The sequence below is a fragment of the Spermophilus citellus genome (genome assembly GCF_964194105.1).
Source record: "Spermophilus citellus genome assembly, chromosome: 1".
In the NCBI taxonomy this organism is placed as follows: domain Eukaryota; kingdom Metazoa; phylum Chordata; class Mammalia; order Rodentia; family Sciuridae; genus Spermophilus; species Spermophilus citellus.
In genome coordinates this window covers 281217945-281239419 of record NC_138182.1, presented here as the reverse complement: position 1 = coordinate 281239419, position 21475 = coordinate 281217945, and the positions used below count along the sequence as shown (strand labels likewise).

General features: G+C 43.6%; 1 protein-coding gene across 2 annotated transcripts in view; it reads right to left on the bottom strand.

Annotated features, from left to right (window-relative positions):
- Positions 1-21475, bottom strand: part of SEMA5A (semaphorin 5A) — a 492204-nt gene that overhangs the window by 462 nt on the left and 470267 nt on the right. The gene's annotated exons all lie outside the window — the stretch shown is intronic.

The following is a 21475-nucleotide window of genomic DNA, read 5'->3' as shown; positions in this document are numbered from 1 at the left end:
CAGGGGACACTGGCGAGGCTGCCCACAGCGGGGTGACACAGGAGGGCCATGGCAAGGCCTTGGTGAGTTTTCAGAGGAATCTTTAAAATCCACAACCAGAAGGCAGGGGATGTAACAAGTGGATGGAAAGAAAGTCTAGAAAACTCTGGGCTTAAAGATTTTTTAAAAAGTAGAAAATCAGCTAAAATAAATGATTTTTAATACTAGTTGAGAATTTCTAGACATAAAATGTTGTGTTCTGAGCTTTGGAGATCTTAGTTCACTTAATTCTCCCGAGGCCATTACAGCACACTTCAAAAGTACGTCTTCATCTTAAAGAAGCTGAAACTAGTAGGTGTGGAGTGAATCTGCCAAATTACAGAGACAGTAATAAAGGAAAAAAGGGAAAGAGAAAAGAAGAGGAAAGAAAGGAATGGGTAAGAGGAGGGAAGGAGGGAGGGAAGGAAGGAGAGATGGAGAGAAGAGGAAAAGGAAGAAGAGGGGGAGGGGAGGACAAGGGAGAGGGGAGAAAGGTTGGTCCATCTCTGTCCCCCCTGCACTCTGTCTTCCCACTTCTTTCTGCTACACAGCAGCATTCCCTAAACCTCCAGGTAGCTCCAGAGAGAAATAACAACCCTCCACATTCGTATGATTTAAAATGCATCCTGCTGCTTCAGGTTCACCAGCCTCCTTTGCCAAGCAAATCTGTGGGCAGGCTCACTTGCTGAGACCTTCTGAGAAATTCATAGAAACATAAAATACATCCAGTTAGCTGGTCTAGCTGCTGCCCCGCTGGGCATCCACCAGGAGCTCCGCCGTTCACTGTCACACCTGCGGTTTGGGTTTTGAGAAGGGAAGAGGAAACACCGTGGGGAGAGGACAGCAGTGAGGGACGAAGAGACCCCTGTGTGCCTGGGCTCTCCTGTGCTGGGCCAAACCTAACAAAGCCAAGTCTGCAAGTTCAAGGTCGCAGGACCATCCGAAGAACTTGGCCACTTGTGCCCCCGAGGAACAGCCTTCTGTCCAGAGTCACAGAGTGAAGCTCCCTGCTCTGGCTCTGTTGGCCTCCAGGTGGCCCAGCCTCAGACCTCCCAGAGTCGGCAGAGTTCTCAGCAATCCAGGGGGCAGGTCCTCCAGGGATCCACCGCAGAGCTTGGGTCCACTAGTAGCTCCCATGGAGAAAGACAAAGGGTGAGGCTTGTTTGTGGGGACTCTCGGGGCACCCTCTCAGGTTCTCTCCCAGCCATCAGGGGAGGATAGGAGGCCTTCAGGAGAAAGGACAGATGTGACCTCACACACTTGGGGGATTTACCAACTGGGCTTTACCAGCTACAGCCATCCCTCATCTGTGGGAGATCAATCCAGGAGGCCTGCAGATACCAAAATTCACATATGCTCAAGTCTCTTACTTAAAATGGTGCAGTATTTGCATATAACCTATGCACATTCTCCCATAGACTTTACGTCACCTCTAGACCACTTACAATGCTGAATGCAATGTGAACATTATGCAAACAGTTGTGATACTGGATTGTTTAGGCAACAAACATCTGCACATCTTCATGACAGATACAATTGTTTTCAAATATTTTTAATTCAGAGAAATATTGGCTGAATCCACAGATGGTTGAATCTGCAGATGTAGAACCCACAAATACAGAGTACTGGCTGGACTGCCTTATTTCTCACAAGTTTGATGCTGTCCCATAAACAGGTCCCGTAAAATCACAGTTGAGATGTTTTATGCCATTTATAAAGATGAGCTCCACCTTCTCCTAGTTACTGAATTTTCTTAGTGTCCCTCTCAATTCCAGAACAGTTTTACCAAAGTTTTGTTTGTTTGTTCAAACAAATCATTCCCCTGGCACTGGTAAAGGTACTTGTGAACAGGGTGGAAATGCAAATTGTGATAACCTTTCAGAAGGGCAATTTAGCAATCGAGAGATTCAAATGGGTCCATATCTTTGATCCAGAAACTTTGTTTTCAGGAGCCATCCTAAGACATACTCAGGAATATACTCATTGTAACCTTATTAATAATAAGAACACTTGGGGCAGGAACTGAGGTTGTGGCTCAGGGGTAGAGTGCTTGCCTAGCATGTGTGAGGCTCTGGGTTCCATCCTCAGCACCACGTAAAATAAATAAAATAAAGGCATTGCATACACCTACAACTAAAAAATTTGTCTAAAAGTAAAAAAAATAATAAGAAGAAGAACACTTGGAAACCACCTAAATGCCCCCAAACAGGGACTGCACATTTCTGACATGGAAACCACAGAGAGAACGTGATGAAAAAGACCCTCTTACAGCCTGTTGTGTGGAAGATATTCATGTGTAATGTTAAGAGAGAAAAAACAAGTAAAATGGCATTTGACTGCACGTTATAAGAATATTTGCATATGCATACGCCTAATAAAACAATCGTGAGAAGTCAGCGTTGCCTGTGGGTGGCAGGTTCCCATAGCAGTTACATGTCCATTTGCATATTGTTCAGTCTTCCCTTCTTCCTTAGAGCAGCTTTGCTTTGACTGCAATCCTGTCGTACCCAGGTTAAGAACTCCCAGCTCCCCTGGAACCCAGCCGGTCAACCAAACAAGATGAGCAGAAGCCCACTCCAGGTTTAGCACAACGGTGCTGCTGCAGAAGCCCTGGTATTCCCCACACTGGTTTCTCTCTGATCTCACCCAACATCACAGAGTAGCTTGACTCACCTGCAGGTTTTTCCCAGCAGGCTAGAGCCCAAGTCATGACTTAAACATTTGCAGGCATTAATAAAGATACCTAGATTGTTGCCCAATACAGTGAGACACTGGCCCTCGCCCTGAGTCAAACTGCCTGAACTTCATAGAGTTATTAATTATACATGTTATTTCCAGGTGCAATATTTGTCAATTCTTTGGGAAGCAGTGATGTAACCACTCTGAACAGCTTTCTATTTTCTGGGAACATAGCACTATTTCAAGAAATACTACATAATTTTGCCTAAAAAGGAAAAAAAAAATGGAAAACATATTCCCCAGATCAAAAAAAGAAAAAAAATCTGTGCCCTTGTCCAACTGTCCCATCGTCCACATCTCTGAACATCAGGCTCCTCAGGATTCCTCCTGCCCCACCACCTCCTTTCAGGCTTAAATCAGTCTCTTTCTTTTCTGCTATTCCCATGCACCCTAGTCCATCTTCCATCAGAGCAAACACTCTGAAGGCTCAAGTGCGTCTCCCAGTCCCATCTCACCAGTGTAGGGAACTCCATCCCAGAGGGGTTCCTTGCATAGAGTGCTATCCGCCTCGGGCACGAGCAGACTGAGATCCCAGGCTTATGTTTTTGCTTATCATTCTGCTGAAGTCTCTGACTTCAGGACAGAAGTACCCGGGGCTTCAAATTCTCAAGATAGAACCATCAACTACAAGGGAACAATGGGTCCCTGGGAGTGTCCTTGGACATCACCACTAGGAAGACCCCTCAGTGGCTCCGAGAATTCGGCTCACTGGAGATAGGCAGGCTGAGAAAAACATGCAGGTAATGCCTCCACATCTCTACAAGACTCTAAGACGTTGATTATTTGAAATGTTTTAATCAGGTATATATGCAATAATTTTCACTTAGAAATTTAACTCAATTAAGTAGATCAGAATTTAATTGTTCAAATCAAGCATTTTAGCAATGTTGATATTCCTGAAAATTTAGTAATATAGCTCTAGTTCATGTTTGTTTGATCTTGTTCACATTTCTGCAATTAACATCTTTATTATTGTTAAATTTATATAAATACATTAACATGTGTTTGATGTACTAAAAGTTTTAACATTGTGGAGTTGTGTAACCAGCTTGACCATCAAAGAATCAGAAGCTTCAACACCCCAAAACTCCCTCAGGTCGCCCCTTTGGAGTTACTTTCTCCCCACAAACTTACCCTACATGACCAATGGTCTCCTCTCTCTAGATTTTCCTTTTCTACAATGTCACACAAATATAAGCATTCAACATCTAACCTTTGGCAACTGGATTATTTTACTAAACATAATTATTTTGAGATTTGTCCACATGTGCAGCATGTTTTCCTAATTGTTCTTGTTGCTAAGTCAGATTTCATTATACTGGATTGCCACAGTTGTTTTATCTGTTTATATATTGTACATTTTATTTTTTTCAGTTTGGGGAAATTTTGAATAAAGTTGCTATCAACATTTGTATACAAGCATTTGTGTGACTATAAAATTTCATTTCTCTAGGAATGAAAACACTAGGCCATATGGAAAATGATATAGAATTGAGAAAAAAAAAAAAAAGCTAAATTGTTCTCCAGACTAGTTGCGATAGTTTGCATTCCCATACCACAAGAGTTGATCAAGAGATGGAGTCGGATCAAGATCTTTCTCTGAGATTACTTGCTCCCAAATTTACCTTTCAACATTTTCCTACTTCCTTTAATCTATTAATAAAACTGGGCTGAAGGAATGTAATCAATTGACTTTTCATACTATTATTTTAGTACATTTTCATGTCCAGGGGTCAGCATCTCCTCCCCTGCAGCTGTGATATAACATCCTTTCTATCTTGGCCAAGGGACAGGAAAGCAACCAGGCAGAGAAGAAGAGACGCACAGGTCTCCCCACCAGCCAGCAGAGGCAGGGGAACATGGATCCCCCTTGGTGAGCACCATGGTTAAAGTTCTAAAACCTCAAACCGCAGCTGCGGACTTCAAAAGGTTTTCTCCTTGAAGACACTGAAAACACTTATCTTCTTAGAGAATGCTGAACACTTATTTTCAATTCTCATCAATGCATAAGTCCTAAGAACCCAATGGTGATTTTCACAGGGGTTTGACATTGAAGATACTAGACTACTTTATAGACTCTCTCACTTGAGGACTTCAGAAACATAACATAATCTGTCTCTTCAATGACATTATTTACTAGTAAAGTTCTTTGATTATTTGGAAAAACATACGTTGTGTAAGTTCAAGGCCTTCTTATGAATGGGCACCATTTAACCTCACTTGAACCTGATGGCACAGCAGAACCAACTTACTGATAAATAATAGTCTTGAAGATGCATGTTGTCCCTTAAAGGCATCAGAGGATTTAAATCCCTGCCACAAAAAGCTTCTCTAGCTGTTGTCTTGGAAACAGCTAAGGTGAGCTCACTCATTTAACAGACAGACCCTGAATTTCTGAATGGCTTGAGCACCATAAAAGTTCATCTGATGTCAAGAGGGGGGCATGAACCACTGAGGCAATAAGGGCACAAACAAGTCTCACAGTTCTTATGCCGAATCTTTCAGGGTTTCCTGTTGACAGTGCGGAGGCCCTGAGGACTCCTGGAACCTCCAGGTAGCACGGGAGCAAGGACATTTCCCATGGCTCACACCCTGCCAGAACCAGTTACCTGGGCCTTAGTCTCTGAGTTTCTCTTTTGTCTGTGCATCCTCTCCTAAGTCTGCCCCCTAGACTCTTCCCTTCTTCTGTTTTGGACATGTAAACCACACTTATTGCTACGGACTGAATATGGTTGGCACCCTTTAAGGCTCCGTGTGATTAAAGGCTTGATCCCAGGGTGGAGCTGTTGGGAGGCAGCAGACCACAGTGGTGGGACTTGGAGGAAGGTCCTTAGGTCACTGAGATTCTCAGGTAGCTCATGGACAACCCTTGAGTGCTCGCAAGAGGATCGTCATAAAGGACAAGCCTGGCTCTGCCGGTCCTCTTTCTGCTTCTGCTCAAGATTGACTACATGGCACTGGACATGCCCTGGCCACCCTCATGAGGGGCCAAATTAATGCAGCTGCCCAATCTTGAACTTGGACCCTCAAATTGTGAGCTAAACGAAACTTTTCTTTGTATAAGTTTGTGGCCTCAAGTAATCCATTGCAGCAATACAAAGCTAACAAAGACACTATTTTTTTTTTTCGTTTCTTCTCACAAAATTTTAAATAGTCTCAAACTAAATTTAATCTAAATGGTCCTTAACTGGAAGCATCTGAATCTCTCTCAAAGAATCACATTGTCCTGAACTCATATTCATATCCCAGTTCATGTGGGTCACTTAAGGGACAGAGACCGCCTCCTTCCAGGGAGACCTATTAGTGAGGGCGCTGAAAATTTGTCTCTGTCTAACCCACAGTATTTTATCAGCTCTACACTGATTTTGTTTCCAGTAAGCATGTCAGAAATATACAAATAAGACAAATAAATTAAGTTTTAAAGGAAAACTTTTTATAGATTATAAATTGTAATTTTTATAAACTTGACAAATGTATACATTTATATAACCACAACAGTTAGTCTATCACCTGTATAAATTCCACGTACTCCATGGAGAATATGTTTTCCTTCCAACTCCCTAACCCAAGAAAATCTAAATCTCCTCTCCATGATTTGTCCTTTCAGAAATTCACATCAATGGAATCATAGAGCGTGTGGTTTCTAGGGTGCGTCTGGCTTGTTTCACCTATTGTTGTGGCCTTGTGACCCACTGATGTTGCTGTGTGTGCTAGCATTTCATTCCTTTTTATTAATGAGCCATATTCTGTTTTATGGAGATACCACAATTTGGTTATTCATTCACCAATTGCTGGACATTGGGACTCTTTTTCACTCTTTTGCTATTGTGAATTTCATGCTATGGATTTTGCAAGAAATCTTTATATGAATGAATGTTCTTATTTCTCTTTGAGTAAATATCTGAGTTGCATAATAAACATGCATCACTTTATTAATGAAATGTCAAACTTTTGTCCAATGTGTACAAAAAAATATTCCAATACAGCATATTTTGTATTATCACCAACTATGCACAGAAGGTCTCTTTGTTCAATCCCACGAATACATAGTATTGCCAAGGTTTCTAATATCGGTGCTTGTAGTGAGTATGTTGTGATATCTGAGTGTGGTTTTAAGCTTAAGATGTCCACCATTATTTTCTGAGCTTATTTACATCTTCTATGGTAAAGTGCATGTATACATTTTGGGTCTTATTTAGTGTTGTATCATTGTGTTGTGTTTTTATATCATTTGGATGCAAGTTATTTATTATATTTGTATTCCAAATATTCTCTCCCTGAACATGGGTGATTTTTTCATTTGATTAATAATATCTTTCATAGATCAAAAGTGTTTAATTTTGACAGTGCAATTTATCATATTTTTTTCATAACTTATACTTTTAGTGTCCTAAGACATCTTTGCCTTGCCCAAGGTCACAAAAGATTTCATTCTGGAAGTTTGACATTTTTAGCTTTTGCCTTTAGCTATAATCCATTATGAGTGAATTTATATATGAAATGCATAAAATTATTGTGATCCATTTACCCTATGGATATGTCCCATGGTTCCAGATTGTGTCTTAAAACACCTCTCCTTCCCCAATGAATTACTTTGGCAATGTTCTGTCCTATAGGATCTGGAATATATGGGTCTATTTCTGGGCCTGTATATCGCACCTTTGTTATTCTACTCATCAACATGCTACCTCTTAATTCTACATACGTAATAAACACTTAATGTATTTATGCTTTCATTTATGTCTTTAGAATACAAGTATAGAGAAACGTGTCTCATATATATATGAATACACACACACACACACACACACACACACACACACATTGCCACAAACTCTCCACTTCTAGCACTCAACATTCCTTTACTGAGAACCATTTGTGCATTCGGCATTTTTTTTCTTCACCTTTTGGAGGACATATTTTACACTTTGTCCTATAGAGGAAGATTATAGGCAGTGAATTTCCTTATCTTTTGCCTGAGTGGAAAAGTCTTAATTCCTCTTTATTTAAGAAACACTGTCACTAAATGTGGACTTCTACATTGACTGCATTTCCTTTCCAATACTTTACATATATGTCCCCGTCCCTTGTTCCCAATTTTTGCTGGGAAGTCTTCTGTCCTCCCAGCCTGGCTCCTCTGTGTAATGCGTTACTTTTTTCTAGGTGTTTTAAAAGTTTTTTCTTTTTTTAAATCATTGTTTTTCAATGATGTGGTCATAATGTGCCTCACGGTCCATTTCTTCATGTTTCTTCCTGAGAGGTTTGTTGACTTTCCTGGATATGAGGGCTTATAATTTTTTTAATTGGTTGCTCAAAACATTACAATGCTCTTGACATAGCATTTTTCATACATTTGATTTAAGTGGGTTATGAACTCCCATTTTTACCACGTGTACAGATTGCAGGATCACATTGGTTACTTTTTATCAATTTTGTAAAAAACTTTTGGCCCCATTTCTTCAAATATTTTTCCACACCTGTTTTCCTTAATCTTCTGAGACTAGTCATGTGTGTTGGATTGGGTAGTGCTGCACAAGCCTCCTATACTGATTCCCTTTCAAGTAGTTTTTCTTTCTTTACCTCGTTTTAGATACATTTCCATATCTATGTGTTTTCTGATCTTTTCTTATTTGAAGTGCAGTTTTTTGGTTTCAATTTTAGAGCTCCTCTCTAGATGTCTCATTTCTCATTTTATGTCTTATGTTACTTTCCTTATTATGTTCTTATTTTCCTTTGTACTTGAGGTATTAAAAGGCAAATTCACAGTTGCTCTTTTAGTCCCGTGTCTGCTGATTTCATTATTCATGCTGTCCAGGTGAGTTTTTACTAGCCAATTGTTCTCCTCGATGTGCATCAGGATTCTTGCTTAGTTGCATGCTTACTATGTTGTGAATGGATGCTAAAAATCGCTAATTCATGCTGGATTTGATTTTATTTTGCTGTAAAGTGTTGGGATTTGCCCTGGTGATCATTATGTTACTGCAGCTTGTCTTAACCATTTCAAGATCTGCGCTTTTTTCTAGGGTGGATAGAGTACATTTTGACTGATTTTTACCTGAGTTTCTATAACAGGGATCCCCTTTATGTTGAATACAGCCTTTGCTGCTTGCCACTGCAATTCATTTTTTAAATGGACACGTTTCTTTCTCTTCCTCTCCCTGCTCCTCCCTAATCTCTCCCCTTCCCTAATCTCAGGAGGAACAGGATTACTTTTCTTCCCCATCCTAGGCAGAGTTATCTGTCCCTGAACACACACCCACCATAGGTACTAAGTAATCCAGACTTTGGGGATGGCGCCAGAAGATCTCAGTAAGGACTCTCACAGATTAACAGGTGAATTTCCACTCCAGAAAGAGAACATATGGAATGTAGCCTTTGGGTCACTTCTTTAAAAGCCCCCTGGTCCTGCTGATGGGCAGAATCTTAGCCTTTGGGACAGGAGTCTCCTATGTTTCTCCTTTGCTAGCAAGTCAACAAACTTTTTGTTGTCCTTTTTCTTAGAATCACGTCCTTATTGTTGGATTGGCCCTGGGGACAAGGGCTGAGCTTTCAGCAAGATTTCTAGTCTAGATTCTTCCATGTCACTCGTGCTATGGGTTATTTTTCTTAGGGGGTGCTCCTTTCCAATCTCAACCCCTAAAAAGTTCCTACAGGAGCATGGGGCTCTCAGCAGTGAGCACCAGTTGTTCATCCTTACGTCGTGGATGGGACCACTGGTTCTTGAACCATGGGGGAATAAAATTTGGTCCGAGTTCCCCAGCCTGAAAGCGTGACGTCCTTGAAGTGACATTGCATGATTCCCAGTATGCCTTCCTCTTCTCCGTAAGAATTTCTATGACCTCAATTCTAATTTTTACAGTCTTTCGGTTTAGTGAGTTATTTACCTTAATGGTATTTTCAGTAGACTTTTCTGGATGGTAAAGGCATAGATACAACTTTTTTCTATAAATGCACTCCTGTAGAGTATGCTTTGAGTCTGAGCAGTGTGGACTGCAGGGACAGAGAGGTCTTACCTCTAAAATTGACCACAGCACTTTACAAGTGATGTAAGAGCGTAGGCCAGGCTCTCAAGATAAAAGTTTACTTTTTTTTTTTTTTAAGCAGGGGTGGGTCCAGGGATTGAACTCAGGGAACTAGACCACTGAGCAACATCCCCAGCCCTATTTTGTATTTTAGAGACAGGGTCTCACTGGGTTAAATGGTGCCTTGCTGTGGCTGAGGCTGGCTTTGAACTCTCAATCCTCCTGCCTCAGCCTTCCAAGCTGTTGGGATTACAGATATGTACCACTGTGCTGGGCTAATAGTTCACTTCAAAACACATTAAATCATTAAAGGGGATATCACATGTAAAGAAGAAGATATGGTTACCATCTTTCCAAATAGGTCAAAATTTGAACAAATTCTCTCTAATTAATGCATTTATGAGTTCCTTGTGTTAACTTGCTTTTTACTTTAAGCCATAAAAATTTTGTGAATAACAATGACCAGGTGTGGCAGGGTAAATGCAGGACTGATACATGAAGGGGGTCTTCCCCCTAAACCCTTCCCTCTCCATTATTTTCAAACATCTAAATCCTTTTCTTTCCATTAGCCACATTAAACTTGGCCAGGAGGTGAGCTGCTAACCCTCAGGGTACTAAAAACAGATTCAAAGGGCATTTCCACTAGGGTTGGGTAAAATTCCATTGCCTCACAAACGATGACCTTCACAAGCCCTGAAATCCTATTATACAGTTCAACAGTAGGGTTTATTGTTACCTAGGCCTAATTTTAATTTTATGACACTGTTGAAACTTGTTTTTTGCAGAGTTTCCAGAAACAGTATTCTGACAAAACTGTAAAGTTAACAGTGATATTTTTTAAGATAAAAAAGACAGTTGGCTCTTTGCTAAGCCCTGAGCAGTCGCCCCTACATGCTCACCTCCGGGCTTAGTGAGCTGGCATCTGCTAACTGCCAACAGCAGAGGTCCAGGCTGAACCAAAGCACCAGTCCACCATCGAAGGGGCCTTCCTCCCTCCACACCTGCCACCTCCCCTCTTTCTATAACAAACCCTGTTCCCAGCTGTGCTGTGGTTTCTACCGAGGTCCACAAATGGACAGCCCTCCCAGCACATTACTGGATGCTGGATCCTCAAAGCAGCCCTGTATTGGAGTTAGATTGGGGCCGGCGGTCACTTCCCAGGCAGCAGCTCAAGGAAAGCAGGTCTCTCCACACTGCAACCATGCCACTCTCATCTCTGGTTGTTCCGTGATAAATACTGTATTCTAAAAAGAAAGTGTCCCACAACTTAACAAAGGAATTGAAGCCATTAGGGAGGAAGTTTGTTTTTGTTTGGGGACAGAGGCACCCAAGCTCTCCATGCTGACCTCTTCCTGATCCTTTTGATTTTTCTCTTCTCATTTGAATGTTCTTTATTTTGCCTAAAATGTGCAGCTACTTACTGTCATCTCTGCCCTTCAGGAAGTTCTTGGTCCCCACCTTTGCTGGTGAGCAGCCTGCTATTCCCATGCCCTGGGTGTGTCGCATGAGCCCCCAGCAAGTCACAGCAGAGCCTCAGGAAGCTCCTCCCCCACCCTGCCCAGCATTGCCCAGAGACAGACCTGCCCACCACCAGGCCTCACCTGGTCCTGCATCCCTGAGAACACTTGGCACAGCTGCAACCAGCAGCTGGAAGATCTGTTTAAGATTCCAAATTCTTGCTTTCCACATAATTTAGATCAAGATTTGAAATTTGAGAAAAGTACCTGCCCGTGAGATGGCCTCTGCGAGAGTGGGTCCAGATCTGTGCTGCGGGGGCTGGGGAGCTGTTGGTTCTTGCGGAATCACCTTCATCCAGGGAGCTGCCAATCCTCCCCAGACACCAGATCTAATCTGACAAGTGGCCTCCACGTGGGGAAGACAAGCAGATGTGGGTGGATGAGAGGAGGAGAGAGGACAGGAGAAGAACTCGGCTTGGGCACTCTCAGTGAATTCGGCCACCCCTGGGCATTGGTTAGACTTACTGAGATGCTGTCCCCATCTGTCCGGCCATTTCACCGTGGCTGTTAGAAAGGGGCATTCAGACTTCCTTCTGCAGGTGCAGGGACTGTTCATTCTGCTGGAGGACAGACCCTCCCACACTGGTGCCACACAACCAGAACTCAGTCACGTGCGCTCGCCTTCACGTCTAGTCAGATGCTGACCTTCTCTGACCCGGCTCGCTCCTGGGACAGGGGCAGGAGGAGGTGAGTGCAGCAGTGTGCTCCTGCAGCGGAGGGCACCAGCAGGCTCTCCTTCCTCTCCCCACCTGCCCCCAGGGGCTCCAGCAGGTGCCCCAGCCCCACTGCCACATTCCTCCCATGTCCACAGGTGGGAGATGGACTCCAGCCACACCCCAGGAGGGACCCTGTTCTCCTCGATCCGGTCCATTTCCCTCCTCCTGTAACTGCTGCCCCTGCGTCTGCCTGGATCACTGCCACTCAGTCCCCCCCCCGCCCCCCCCCGTGAGAAAGCCAGTGGTCTCCACAGTGGTGCTGTCCCACGTTCCCCAGACCAGGAGGTCTCAGGGGACAGACAGCTCTGGGCCACACACAGGTCGGGACAGATTCCCCCCACCCCCATGCCTTCACTCCTCACTGTCAGGCCAAACCCCTTTAATTTCCCCGGAGGTTCAGAGACCTCACATGGAGAAGTCTCCTTCCAAGAGCATGGCTGGGTGGCTGCATCCCTCCAGGGTCCGAGCTCCAGGACATAGAGGGTGGTGGGGGGCTGTCAGCTTTGTACTCTCCCTGGCTCTTTCCTGCCAGCATTACACAACCTTCTCCACACCTCGCCAGGACTTCTCAGGTAGCTCAAAAGACCACTGAAACCAGCCAAGTTATCTGTTTATCTTAGCCACAGCTGGCCTCTGCTCCCACTGGACCTGGCCAGAGGTTCCAGTCTGAGGCTTAGGCTCCGTGCTGCCCTTCGTCACTCTCCGCCGATGACTCAGCCACACCTGGCACTCCTGACCCAGGGACCCTCAGAGGCTCCTGATCCACAGTGACTCTTGTTCCCAGTCCAAGGTCACGTCAGCTCTGACCAGGGCAGGTTGGGCTCGGTGCCTCCTCCACTTTCTGCACTGGTGGAAATGGCCACACTGAACCAAGATAAAACCTGAGTTTTCTCTCTCCACCTTTTCCTGGAACATACTCTGCCTCAGAGCCAGGTCTTACAGCACAGTTCAAGAGAGACAGATGATAAGTCAGAACACAGAGAACCAGGAAAAGAGATGCAAATTAGATCATCTCAAAAATATTCCCTTTCAAGGGAATCAGTGAGGCCCATTCTAGGTGATGGAGGGTTTCATCCATCTCCTCACTGACCCCCCACAACCTGGCCTCATCTCACAGCCCCTGGGTATCTGCCTGAGGCCCTGCTGCTGGACAGCCCAGTTTGGGTGGCAACAGCTCTGTGGCCCTGAAACCGGTACAGTTCCTGGTCACCAAGGGGGGCCTGGGCTGGCTCTGGCCTGGTGCAGCAAGCTCCCCAGTCTTCATCCTGGTTGGCTGCAAACTCCTGGACTTCTGAGTTTTGGTTAGTGGCTTTCTCTTTTGGACTAAATCACAATAGATAAAAATATGTGTTTACGTTTGTTTTTGTTTTCAAAAAAAAATCTTTTTGTATTAATCTCAAAAACAAGAATTTGGCACATAAGTGGCACTATATGCCACTTAAGTCCCACCAAAGGTGAATGACACATGCACCCTCCATTCCAGGTGACCTCACTCTCCACACATCACCTCCAAGCTACAATAAAACACTCTGGGCAATCACTTTCTGAATTCTGGTGTATTTTACAAACTTTGCCAATTCTTACATCTGCAATCCTGTTGGAAAACATGAAGTGAAATATCCCATTCAAAGTCAAATGGACAAAAGACTGTGCTGTGCGTAGGACAGGTTTTCCTTGGCGGGGTGCCCCCTGCTCTTGAGCAGTTGTGCGGCTGGATGGTGACCTGCACATCCATTTTCGAAAGGAAAGTTTAGAGACAACATTTTTATTCTTTTTACCTCTAATACTTTTCCTACAGCATTTTTTTCCTTTTCGCCAAAGAAAAGAAGTTCAGTGGATTAGACAAAGGACAATGAAGGGAAGCGGGGGCGGGATAGGAAAAGGAAAGACAGTGGATTGAATCTGACATCACTTTCCCATGTCATACGTGAACACACCACAGTGACTCTCATCACATCTGTACATCCACAAAACTGAGATCCTAATTAGAATAAGATATACTCCAGGCCTGTATAAGTATCTCAAAATAGATTTTAAAAGGATTAAAAAAATTTTAAATTAAAAAAAAAGATTTTAAAAGAACTAAAAGGAACATTTTTTTTTAAGTAAAGAAAAACAGACCAGAAACAACTTTAACTGAGGTGGGGAACCCTGAAAGCTGCCTGCCTTTTAAAACTTTTTCTTCATAAAGAGCAGAGAGACCAACTGTCTTCCCCTGGTTTCTGATGCTATCACAGAATCCCACAGACATGGTGGTTTATGAACAATAGAAGTTGATTTGGCCCACAGACTGGAGGCTGGGAAGTCCAAGGTCAAGGTCCTGGCATCTGGTGAGATCACAGTGCTGGTCACACATGGCAGAGAGCCAAGTGAGCACATGGAAAACAGAGAAGGGGCTGAATCCATAACAAACCTACCTACTGTCCCACCAACCTGCTCCTGCCACAGTGGACCAGCCCCTTTAAGAGGGTGGCGCCCGCATTCCGGAATCAGCTCTGAAAGGGTCCACCTCTTAATTACTGTTACCATGTCAGTTAAATGCCAACACAGGCTTGGTAGGGAAAGATCAAACTGTGGCTCTAAAATAACTAGCAACTTGACTACTGATGACAGAAGCACTATCTTGTTCATATTTCTCAAACAAATTAAAGTATTTCACAGCCCTCGTTTGACTGGTACATACGAGTAACAACAGCATCACCGAGGCTACAGACGGCTTTCTTCCCAGAGCCAGGGTTCCACTGCGTTTGAAGGAGCCCTTCCATGTCTACGGGAGGATGGGAGGAAGCTTTACTCTGACGGGTTGGTTACTCCAGGGTGCACAGAACAGAGCAGGTGAGAATCTCCACACACCTTCCCAGTGGCACCTCTGTTCTGGATAAGCACAACATACTGTGTTTTGTTGAACTCCCAAACAACCCCCCAAACACACTTCTGACCAACCCACCTCACAACTTCCCTGTGAAGGTTCATCTTTTGACCTTCACTTAGGAGCACATTTCCCTTATTCAAACACTGTGAGATTAAAAGTAAAAAATGTAAAAAAAAGATAAAGCTCAACATGTGAGTGGCCACAAGAGATGTTGAATAAAGATGCTACTTCTTCAAATACTGCTTAATTATTCTCTGAGTTGCATCAAGAGCAATCATGGCACTGACCTATATTTGTTGAGCATTTCCCGCATAACCAGCGTTTTCCTATGAGCCTTGCATGTATTAGTTCAATTAATCATCAAAATAAACTTGCACTGTAATTCATTTCTCTCCTTGTTTATTTTCCCATTCTCCTCACAACCTCTTATATGTAATTTTGTATAGCAATGAGGGTCTCCCTTCATTTCCATGCAATTTCCCTTTTCTCTCCCAGGTGGGGTAGAGAGAGAAGATGGGAGGGGAGGGGAGGGGGGATAGTAGGGGATAGGAAAGGTAGCAGAATACAACAATTACTAATAGGGCATTATGTAAAATTGTGGATGTGTAATCGACGTGATTCTGCAATCTGCATTTGGGGTAAAATTGGGGGTTCATAACCCACTTCAATCTAATGTATGAAATATGATATGTCAAGAGCTTTGTAATGTTGTGAACAACCAATAAAAAAATAAAAAGAAAAAAAAATAAACTTGCACTATGGATGCTCCTATTATCCTCCCTGAGGTAGAAAGCTGGTGGACCACCCCAAGGCCACCCAGGCAGAGGGGCAGAGGCACTGCCGGACCAACTCCCGAGACTGTGCCTCTGCTCTGCATCAGTGCTCCAGGCCCTTTGAAAGGACCACATCCACAGCTGCCCAAACAACCCTCACTGACTTCCCATCTTCCAGCCGGAGCCTCCCACAGAGGGAGAACCAGGAGTTCCACACCTCATAGCATCAGGCCCTCACTTGCACAAGCTCATGAGTTCTCCAGGATGTGAGCAGGCAACTGCAAGTGCAGGCCAGAAGGCTTTCCCTTCGCCTCCAGCTCTATCTCAGGATCCTCTTGCACTAGTGAGGTTGGAGTGGCTGTGGGCATTTCAGGAGGGTCGGAGAAGCAGCTTAGGTAGATAAGTGCATGATGAGGTTTGGGGTCACCTCCACACAGGGTTAAGTCACTGTGGGCCTTCTTGCAGGAATGTGAGTACTTGCCCTTACTCTGTTGAGGCCAGCCATGAGCTGGCATGAAGATGCAGGATCAGAGAAGCTGCCCTGTAGCACGCAGCACCTGAAGGGTGTGAGAGAGTCAGCTGGGCCATGATTTTCCTAGTCTCTTAGCTCATACTTGATGAATGCTGATAGAATTTTCCCAAAATTTGGCCAAAATACTGAAAATTGATGTGAGATTACACATTGATGTTATTGGTAAATCATAACAACCTTGATCAAGTATTTTCTATTCTCACAATAGTAAAGTATAAATGTGATATAAGATGAAGTATATGCAAACAAGAAATATGGGGGAGAAATGTAGCAGATGTGTGTCTGGCAGTGAATGAATTGAAATGTTCTATTATTTATCTTTAATGCATTAAAATGTGGTCTCTATCATCTAAAAACAATGTTGAAGTTTGTAGTGGATCTTTCCTAAAACTAAATAAATACTTACATTCACACTTGGCATTTAGTGTTTATTTTATATTCCCACTTTTTCCAGATGACCCTGTGAATTATATAAGCTTAAGACCCTCCAAAGATGAGTGATGTCCCTGGGTGTGTGCTAAAAAGGTGTATGTCATCATGATTTGAAATAAAATTGTCTCGAAGCACATGAATATGTTCCTCCCAATCCGGAATGGGCCTGTGTTCATTCAGGGGCTGTAACTAGACACTACTGACTCAGATCAAAGCCATGATGCCTGAAATAACACGGATTTCTCACCGCTCTGGAGACTAAGGAGTCTAAGGCCTGAGCTCTGGCAGATCTGGTGTCCTGGCCCCTGGAGGGTCACGTTCCCACCATCCTCACCTGCTGGAGAGAGCTCTCTAGGACTAGTTACCTCCCAGAGGTCTCATCTCCCAAGACCATCACCCAGGGGAGGAAGGACTTCAACAAGTGAATTTGAGCTTCAGTCTGAAACAGACTCCTCCTGTCACACTCACTTGTGAGTACTTATTCCCATGGTCCACTGAGAAAACGTGAGCCCTTCTACACTCGGAATGGAGCCCACAGCTGTCACACTGCCTTTGCAAGGGTATGTACCTGTGCAAGCTTCTCCACTTCCCTCGCCCACTCAGAAAGCATCTCCTGAGCACCTTCTAGGTGCTGAGTGCTCAGTGGGCCACCGGGCTGGAGAAGATCCTCCTAGGGCTCATGGTCAGGGCAGGGACCTGGATCACAGGAACAGAGAAGTGCCACACCACGGAGAGGGGCCCAGGGCCCTGCAGGGAGCTGCCCCTTCCTTCATGCTGCTCCTCTACTGCGTCCTTCTCTCTGGCTCCTGGGGAAGTTCCTGAGCTGCTGGAGCAGACTGGCTGCTTCTCCATCTGTCTGCCCGTCTGTCTTTCAGGCTCCCTCCTTCCCTGTCTCTCTGCATTTTCCTCCCCCCTTTCCCTCCTCCTCTTCCTCTCTCTCCTTCAGAGTCAGCAAGACGATTCTGACATAGATGCTGGTTCCTTGACTTTTCTGGTGAGATTTCAGGGACGTCACTGAACACTCTTCAGTCATCAAGGGGACAACCCCACCCTACTGCCTGCCCCACCAGGCTGCCATGAGTGTTGCTGCCTTTGAAAGATTTGAAATGCATATACTCGGTGCTATGAAGAGCATATGCACGGTTTTTCAGTTTTTTCTTCTCAAATAATTTAAATAGAATGATAGGCTAGGTACTTGGAGAAAGAAATATGCTTCACAAAAATTTGGGGAAAATGTTTCAGAGCAGGTGAATTAATTATCGTACCATTATTACAGTGGGAAATATTTCCCCTGCCTAGTGGCACTTCAAGGGGCAATGTGCAGTTCCCATCAGGCACCCAGGGCACCCTCCCTCCAGCCCCGGCCCTGGGGTGGTCGGACTCAGTCTGTACTGTGTTTACCTTTAGTTGACTGGATCTCTCTCTTTTTCCTGTGATCCTCTGGAGTGCTGGGTGCTGAGTGCTGAGTGTTTTCCTCTTTCTTATCCTGACTTCAGCTCCTGAGTTAAGAAAAGCTGTGGCTTCAAGTTAGCTGTTTGCCAGGGAGTGGTAGTCAGTAGCTTGACCTCATCTTTTTTCCAGTTTGGTGATAATCAAGCTGCCAGAAAGGTCATTTTCTAGTGATGTCACTCATCGTGGCTTGTAGGACAGCACCTACCCTCAGTGACCCACACTATCTTTCTCAGCATAGAGAGAGGAGCAGCAAGTCTCTGCTTCCAAGCACAGCAATCCTACTGGCTCAGTAGGAACAGCCCTTAGGATCTCATTTAACCCTCGGGACTTCCTTAACAGGCCCCGTCTCCAAAGGCAGCCACCTTGGGCATTTGGGTTGCTAAGTGTGAATTTGGGGACAGGGGACATGATATTTCTGTCCATAACTGCTGTCTCAGCCAATTCAGACACAACATCAGAGCTGTCCTGCAAGTTGAGATGGAGCTTCCGTTTCTACAGCTCCAGGCACTTTGCTCCCATTAGTTAGTTTTCAATTTCTTTAGATTTATTTGGGTCAACAAACATTTAGGAGCAGAGGCAGATGTGGGCTTCATAATTGACAGGGCGGGTCTGTCTTCAAGTTTTAGCCCTTTTTCTGTATTTCTATTTTCTTGAAACAGCCTCCGTTATTCTTTCTATCTCTAGTGACAAGCACACATTTGCCAAGTACTGCCCTGTGATCCTTCCAGTGGGCCTGGTGCTCCCTGGGAGGCTGCACTGATGGAGAACACCCAGCTGGGGACTCAGCTTAGACGATGGCTTCCCAGGATCAAGTGCAATCACCTGTCAGTTCCCTGGATTGTGACCTATTGGGGTTCAGGGAACTTTTCTGTTCTTTACTTTCATCCCCTCTTTCTGGACACTGAAACCTGTTCCCTCTTCCAGGTTCTTAGAGAAACACTGACCCCACCAAGCCTGCTGTTGTGGTTTGGATATGAGATATTGCCAATGTTGGAGTGGCAGAGGTGACACGATTAGATTACAAGAGATTTTAATCCATTGATAGGTTAATAATTTGAAGACTGGCAGCTGGTTGTGGCTGGAGGAAAGAGGTCATCAGGATGGTGACTTTGGGATGAATATTTTGTCTCTAGATCCTAACATTTGCTCTCTCCCTTCACCCCTGCTCTCTGTGTGTCCTTTCTGGCTACCATGAGCTGAGAAGCTTTTCTCCACCACACTTTATGCTATGATATTCTGCCTCACCTCTGCCCAGAGCAATGGAGTTGGCAGACTTTGGGTAAGAAACTCTAAAACTATGAGCCCAAAGTAAACTTTTCCTCTTCTAAATTGTTCTTGTCAAGTCTGTTGGTCACAGTGATAAAGCTAACAAACCTGTGACCTCCAGTAGATCTGTCAAGCTCTATGCAACAGAACTGGCCAATCAATCAGATGCTGCTTCCCTCCACAGACTTTTTTAAAAGAAATGTGTTGTTGGCAATCACTGTATGGATTGCACCTTTAGTCTCCATGAGAGTGTTAACAAAAGACTTTCAATCTATAAAGTGCTGCATTGTCTAAAGTATATCTTCCTTTATCCACAACTATGTCAATTTTAAAAGTTCAGTGTTTACTTATTTTATAAAAAAGCATCACTCACATTTTTTTTATTTGAATTAAATCTCTGCCGACTAAGGGCTTAATTGGTTTTCTTTCTCTCTTAGTTTTCTCCTGTCCTGACATTAGAGGTCAAGACTAAGTACTTCCACCCGAATCAGACCCTTGGGATTGACTTCTGTTTCTCAAGCATTCCTTTCCCACTGGACTTGTTCTCACACAAATCCAGTCAATGATATCTTTGGATGCCCTTCATCAAGGTCTAGAGCAATTGCAGAATGTCTGTGCTGGTCTGTAGGGCTTATTCATGAAGACCATCTGTACTCTCCATGGACATTTGGTCACACCAGCACACAGATCTGGGTGTCTCACAACTCTGTTGTTAAGATTGATCAATGATGAAGACCTGTCCTGGGGTAAAATTGAAGAGGTTCCATTGAATTTCTTACCCAAAGACATGGAGTTCATGCTTCATAAAGAAACCTGGGTACTGTTGCCTATTACATGTGTCACTGTAGACACGCCCCCCCCCGCCGGCAGTAAGTCCTGTATGGAGCTGCTCTTAAGACAGGCAGGGGGTGGCAATCATGGAGTGCCATTGCACACTTGGAGTATGTCCCCGGAGAATTGGTGTGGCTAATTCAACACTGTGCTATCACAGCTCATCCATCCTAGGACTGGAAACACACATTCCAAATGGGTCTAGAAAGTTCTGTCCATGACTGAAGCCTCAAGGAGAGGAAGCTCACTCCTGTGTGCTAACCAGAATAGAACGTGCCTGTCCCACGGCTGCTTAGACCTCCTGAAAAGGCAGAACTGGGTCACAGGTGTCACAGATCCTTAATGGCACAAGTGACTCCTCTTCAAAGAAGAGTCAATGCTATTAAGATGCTATTACTTTCAAAGCTGGTTTTCAAATTCAGTGCAATTCCTGCCAAAATCTAAGCTGTATTTTCCAAGAATGTGGAAGCTATTCAAATCTTGTGGAAATGCAAGAACCCAGAATAGCCAAAGCAATTTTTAAAATTAAGAATGAAGCTGGATGACTCACTTTCTGATTTCAAATCTGCCTACAAATCTATAATAACTAAGGCAGTGTCATATGACCTAAGGGTAAACATTGATCAATAGAATAGAATTAAGGGTCCAGATATTCTTTCATCCATACACTCATAGTCAATTGGTTTTTGACAAAGGTTTCAAGACAATTCAATGGAGAAAGGTCAGTCTTTTTAAAAATAATCCTCAGAAACCACATATTTACATGCAAAAGAACTAAGCTAGACTCTTATCCCATGCCATATATAAAAATTTACTCACATACTAAAAACTCACATCTCGACTATAAAATCTATATCTATTAAGCTCTTGGAAGGAAATAGGTGCAAATTTTTCATGATCCTAGATTGGACAATGGTTGCTTTGATATGACACTTAAAGAACAGTATTTAAAGAAAAAAGTAGATTAAATAGACTTTATCAAAGTAGAAAACTTTACTGTTTCAAAGGAAATTTTCACTGAAATGGAGAAAACAACATCCCCAAAATAAAATGAATTATTTGTAAATTATGTATCTGGTAATGGTTTTGCTAATCAGAATATAGAGAGAGGTCTTACTGTCCAACAATAAAGGTAAATGATACAATTTAGAAATAGATAAATGATCTGGATAGATATTTCTCCAAGTATCATAAAGAAATGGCAAATAATGATAAACACCATTGGTCATTAGTGAAATGTCAGTCAAATCCAAATAGACACCATTTTACACCCTAGGTTGACGATAATCAATCAAAATCTAATTT